At 51.8% G+C, this 6091-nt stretch overlaps 1 long non-coding RNA gene and 1 other non-coding gene across 4 annotated transcripts; both read right to left on the bottom strand.

The window, feature by feature from the left end:
* Nucleotides 1-232: 232 nt before the first annotated feature.
* LOC114707097 lies at nt 233-5688 on the bottom strand. Of its 3 annotated transcripts, XR_005090349.1 has the most exons (5): nt 5147-5688; nt 4805-5045; nt 3176-3389; nt 1954-2049; nt 233-394 (listed from the first exon to the last, which is right to left on the bottom strand). It is a non-coding gene; the product is annotated as an uncharacterized LOC114707097 (long non-coding RNA). The 3 variants fall into 3 exon arrangements; XR_005090348.1 differs by having other exon boundaries at nt 4805-5479; XR_003736601.2 differs by lacking the exons at nt 3176-3389; nt 4805-5045; nt 5147-5688 and having other exon boundaries at nt 236-394; nt 1954-2350.
* LOC114707124 lies at nt 1727-1913 on the bottom strand. The gene has a single exon (XR_003736613.1).
* Nucleotides 5689-6091: the final 403 nt, after the last annotated feature.

Here is a 6091-nt window from a genome sequence, read left to right as displayed (position 1 = left end):
CCTGATAGGTGTGTGCTTTGTGCTCAAACCAGCTGGGTGGGAACAGGGCCACTTAACCCATGGTGGCCATGCAAGCCCACACTTGCACAGGCACAGAAACCACCTAGAGTGTGAAGCTGGGTGTGGTGGCACATGCTTTCACCCCAGTCCCTGGGAGGCAGAGGCAGGTGGATCTCCAAGGACCAGCCCAGCCAGGCCACACAGTGAGACACTGTCAGACAAACAATCAAAACAGTGTGGTCAAACTCCATTTATTGACAGCCACCACACAAAGCAGTCTTAAGCTGGTAGACACCTAAAAAGCATGTTAGAGTCAACCCCAACAGGTCCAGGTGCACGCAGCAGCGCCAGGCTCTCATTCAGGGCACACATACCAACCTTCCAGTCAGATGACCTGAAAAAAGGAAAGCAAGTGCCATCAATCTTCACCCTACTTCCAATCTCCACATTTAGTTAAAACCGCCAGCCCACGAAACACTCCCCAGGTGGGTGTGCAAGGTGCCAAGTCTCTGCTTCGACTCGCCTGTCCTTCCACCTGTAACGAAAGTGCTGGCACCCTGGGGGGGGGGGCACCATCCAGGTTAGTGACTTCCGGACCTTTTGCTCTTTTGGTTCAACTGTGGGCTTTCCTTGGAAACTTGCTGGTCAACAGCCACAAGCCAGGTCTCTGGCCACAAAGGCAGCTGAGCCCCGGTTGAAATCCCTTCCTGTTTGACTCCTCCCCCACCCCACTCCACCTGTACCCACCTCACAGGACCACTACACTCCCCGCAAGTCCCCACGTGTGCATTCTCTTCCCTGTTGTCTACTGGACAGATGCTAAGTCCCTAACAACCAGGACCTCAGACATACTAAACACACACACAACACACACACACACACACACACACACACACACTCTACCACTGAGTCACACCCCAGCAAGGCCCACAAGCCCCTGAAAAGCGTGTGGCATGCCTTAACTACGGCAGATTACTGTCAACACTCTTTTGATGTGTGCCAGACCCAGGGCCTCCAACATGGTGACTAATGGCCCCATGCAGCTATGTAAAATATGAATTCTACTCCCTCAACCACACTGCAAAGACAGCCACGTGAGGCCCCTGGTTGCTCAGGAGAGTCCAGGTGAACTATCATCAGTCTGTCTGATTGTACAGCTGTCTTATACAGTGATATCTGAACTCACAAATGTACGCATATCCTTTTGTTTAAACTCCATGAGGGGCTTGGCGTGTACCTAGTAGGTAGAGTACCTGCCTAGCATGCACAAAGCCTTGGGTTTGATCCCCAACACCACATAAACCAGGTGTGGTAGAGGGTGCCTGTAATCCAGCAATCCAGAGGCAGAGGAAGGAGGATCAAAGGTTCAAAGACCATCCTCAAATAGATGAGTTCAAGGGCAGCCTGGGCTAAATGAGACCCTATCTTAGAGGGGGGTGGTGCTATCGCTGCAGAGATGGCTCAGCAGTTAAAGCACTTGCTGTTCTTACAGAGGACCGGGGCTCACATCTATCTGTAATTGCACTTCCAGGGCATCTGGTAAACTTTTAGCTTCCGAGGGCACCAAACATCCATACACATAAACGCAAACAAACAAACAAACAAACAAAAATCACCTATAATGAGGAGCTACAGCAATAGATCAAATATTTACTTTAGAAGTTAAAAACATCAAATCTTTGCGGCGTTCCGAGCAGCGCTCGGCCTCTGACAGCGCTAGCCAGGGTCCTGTTTGCAGTATCATACATGATCACCAAACTGCTGCTAGGATGCTCACACCTGTAACTGCAAACTCTAATCCCAGGGAACACGTTCCTCTGGGAATTTACTTTAGGTCAAGGTCGGGCTGTCTGGTACAAGGCTGCACCCACCTCGGGCAGGTTCAACCACACAGGAGCCTTTCCCCAGACCGTCTGTCCCCCTTAGCACACTCTACCTCCGGGCTCGACAGACCTGGTGGCCCCAGCTGAGGTCACTCGAAACTCCTCAGAGGAGAAAGGAGTTGTTGCGTGATTTCGTCCAGTCGCTGGGGGCCGGATAGTTCATTTTCTGAGTGGGAGAGAGGAAAAAAAAGAGAGTAATACAATTCGGTTTACGCGATGGGCTCGTGGGCGCTGGCACACCGAACGGGAAGCCGGCGCCCGGCCGGTGGGACGCCGGGGCACAGTGCACCCCGCAAGCCGCCGCCGTCCCGCGGCTCGGCCCGTGGGCGTCCCGCGGGCGGCTGCGCGAGCCCCAGGAGAGGTTTCCAAAGTCCCGAGAGCGGTTTCCGGAGGTCGCACGGCGCCTCCGGGCCGCGCTCCGCAGAGTAAACTCCCCTCGAGAGGAAGCACGCGGGCTCGTCTCCCCCGGCGGAAGCAGCTCCGCAAATGCACTTCCGGCCGGAAGTGAAGACTTACCACCGAGACTGCCGCTAGAGGGTCGCTCTGGCCTTTGGGTCATCCAAAGCGACCTTAAAGGGGCCGCGCTCCAGTCGGAGTCACAGCGGCCCGAGCGCCCCAGGGCTGTCGGGCCTCGTCCAGAGGGGCACAAACGGGAAGGACGTCCTACCCGCGGACGCCAGGAGCTGCACTGTCCCTTTTCCTCTCTCTCAGCCCTGTGCAGGACATTGGGTCGATGGTACGTTCCAAAAAGTTGAAGCTCTGAGGCGTTAAGAGGCTTTCCCTGATCCCTGCAAACCTTCCCGGTATGGCAAAACAGGTTGAAACCTAGCCGGTCCTGCTGCAAGCCGGTAACCCTCCATCACAATAGGAACCCATCAGTGGTATCGGTTGACCATCATGAAGTCAGCGCCCCTTGATCCGATGGCTCCCCCGAAGCCGCACCTCTGAACTAGGACCGTATCTTAGCCTTCAACAGAGAGCTCTTGGGGGACATCACACTGTGCTTCAGCAAGGGTTTGAGTTTGTGCTGTGGCATCTCTGGGCTCAACCCCCCAACCTCCAAAGTAGGCATCCAACCAAGCCCTGCGTACAGCACCAGGCTTCAGTTATCCAAAGTATTCCCAGGGTTCCAACAGGAAATCCCACCAAGAAACAGATCAATTATCCAAGGGCCAAGTCAGAGCTGTGTAGTCATTTTTCTGAACTGAAACATCCCATCCTGGAGAGAAGCTTGAGAAAGCGCTACAAGGAGGGACCTTAAGAAAATAACTCAAGAAGTCCCTGAAACTTACCGAGTAGACAGTCCGGCTCCCCATTTCCAGCTTTCCAGAGCTGTCACCCATCCGGCTGACCTGGGCTTCTAGTGGCAGGTGGCTTCAGGCTGTCCAGCCTCCTGCAAGTAACCCCGGAAACTCGAGGCTTCACCTGGTTGGCCTTTGGTGGTATCGTTACTTGGGTCTGTCATTGATACCCCGTTGGAGTGAGTAAACACGCTGTTCTATCTCCCTAGAAAAAAACGTCACACAAGTTACCCCTCTAGCTGCGGGCAGTTTATAGTGGCCCCTTCTGGCCAATGCACTCTAACTGGATTTAAGTCCATCCACAGATGAGATAGAGAAGGAGGAAGGGGGAGCTGGAGAGATGGCTCGGCAGCTAAGAGAACTGGCAACAAACACTTCCAGAGGTCCTGAGTTCAATTCCCAGCAACCACATGGTGGCTCACAACCATCTACAGTAGGATCTGATGCCCTCTTCTGGCTTAAAGTCGTACATGCAGATAGAGTGCTCATGGACATACAATAAATAAATAAATCTTAAAAAAAAAAGGGGGGGGAAGGGCAGATGGGGTGTGCACATTCTAGTTTACAGTAAAATGGAGAAAAATGGCATCCACACACCTTCCATATGAAATGAAGGGTTCTGCATATTTTACTGTGTGGGAATCTAACCACTGAGCTACACGCCCCTGCCCCAAGGCTTTTTATTTTTATCTATTTATTTGAGATGGGTCTTGTTGACATAAAAACACAACCCTTGCCTCAAAGGAAATAAGAGATAATTTATTCTGGAGTCAAATTTGAGTGACCAAATTCCAGGAAATACGGGCCTAGGTTACATCAGGCTCCATGTTCCCACATGAAAGCAATTTCTTGGAGTTTTTATAGTAACAGAATAAAGAAAGTCTTAAAACAAGGCACTTTTAAAATAAAATATCAGCGGAGGGCTGGAGCATTGGCTCAACAGTTAAGGGCAGTGGCTGTTCTTCCAGAAGACCTGGGTTCAATTCGTGGCATTCACATAGCACTCACAATCAACCATAAGTCCAGTCGCAGGGGATCAGCGCCTTTGGTCTCCATGAGTACCAGGCATGTACATGGTACACAGACATATGAGCAGGCAAAAACATTCATGTGCATAAAAATTAAAAAATGAATACAAATTTAAAATGCCTTGGTAGAGACATAAAAGAGGCCGTCACAAGATGAGGAGTCTCTCCTTGAGGCCTCAGGTTCTAGCCGATGACTTTCTTAGCTTTGGGTTAGTAGAAGCTTGTGGTCTGCTAAGTTAATAGATTTTTTTTGTTTGTTTGTTTTTTTCTATCAGTCACAAAACATTAGGACTGACATGGGCGAGGAATGGCTAGTTAAGAGGCATAAATAAAGAGTTCACACCTTTAGCCTCAGCACTGGGAGGCAGAGGCAAGAGGATCTCTGTGAGTTCGAGACAAGCCTGGTCTACAGGACAGCCAGAGCTGTTACACAGAGAAACTGTCTTGAAAAACCAAACCAAAGAAGAAGAAGAAGAAGAAGAAGAAGAAGAAGAAGAAGAAGAAGAAGAAGAAGAAGAAGAAGAAGAAGCATAAACTAGTCCAAGATAAGGTCATTAGGCTCTTGACCTGCAGCATTATAACCTCTCCACACCTCTGTGGTGCCAGCCAGTCTCTGCAGGGACAGCTTCTTTCCAGGGATTCTCTTTCACAGCCTCATGTAGTCCAGGCTGGCTTGGAACTCCATATGTAGCTGAGGGTGACTTTGAACTCCTGATCCTCCTGCCTCTGCCTCCCCTGTACTGGGATTCCAGACGTGTTGTATCGCGTTGGGCTGCCTTTTATGAGTGTTGGTATGAGTCTATCCATCCGTCAGGCTCGAAGACACTTGGGAACTATTGTGAGGGAAAGTCGGTGAGGTTCCCAGGACCCCCAGCGCACCCCACTTCTCTGCCCACACCTGTTGTTTTAGTTTCCTCGGCTCCACACTACTTACCTCGTCTGGCTTTGCTGCCCGGACAACTTTGCTTGGCTTTGCTCTCGTTATCAGCTCACTTGATAATTAAAAATGTAATTAGAACAAGTCCGACCGCACAAACGGGTTTGGGAACAGTGGCTGATGGGAGTGGAAGTCGGTCACCACAGAGAGGAGCCTCCAGTCTCCCGTGTCCCTTGGGCTGGAAACACACCAGTCAACGAGCTCCCCTTGAGGGACGGTCTCCCTCCCTGTGTTACCCAGGCTGGCTGAGAACTGCTGGGCTGAAGCGATTCTCCTGCCTGAACCTCCCAAGTAACGGGCTACAGGTGCCCTGTGACGGCGACATGTGGATAGGCTGAACTGTTTCTGCCACTTGGAGCCAGAGAGGGACAGTTCCCAAAGTTAGCCGAGCCAGGCAGACAGGAGCAGAGAAAGCCGCTGAACAAGAAGTGCATTCCACGGCCCCGTGTGCCCCCTGGTGGTGGCTCTGAGCAGTGCAGCCTGGAATGCCGCACCAGAGCCCAGTCCTGGCCACTTCCCTTCTCCTTTCCGCTTTCGGCCTCATTAGAAAAAAACAAAACCCAGCTCACCACACCTCACAGCATTGCAGTAAATAGCCCACGGAGAGGTGTGTGGGAAGGAAAAGTTTGTGGACTTCCCCAACTTAGAAAGAGAGAGGGGCGAGTTTGAAGATCTCAAGCTGCTGGGTTTGAAATTGGAGGAAGAAGCCCCAAACCAAGGAGCGCGGGCAGCCGCGAGGCTCGGAGGCAGCTGGGCAGCCGACACCTGGCTGATCACAGCCAGCTACAGGGAATTGGCACACTGAGCCTTTTAACTGGGGCCCCTGTCCCGGTGAAGTCACGCTAGAGTCACCCCAAAAGGGGCGACAAGAGAGTGCCTCAAAATATCCTGGTGGGCTCAACGGGACCTCCCAAGAAAAGAGCCCCAAGCAAGGCACTCCTG

This window comes from Peromyscus leucopus, chromosome 8b (assembly GCF_004664715.2).
Source record: "Peromyscus leucopus breed LL Stock chromosome 8b, UCI_PerLeu_2.1, whole genome shotgun sequence".
NCBI classification, from domain to species: Eukaryota; Metazoa; Chordata; class Mammalia; order Rodentia; family Cricetidae; genus Peromyscus; species Peromyscus leucopus.
This window is presented reverse-complemented; position numbering and strand designations above follow the sequence as displayed.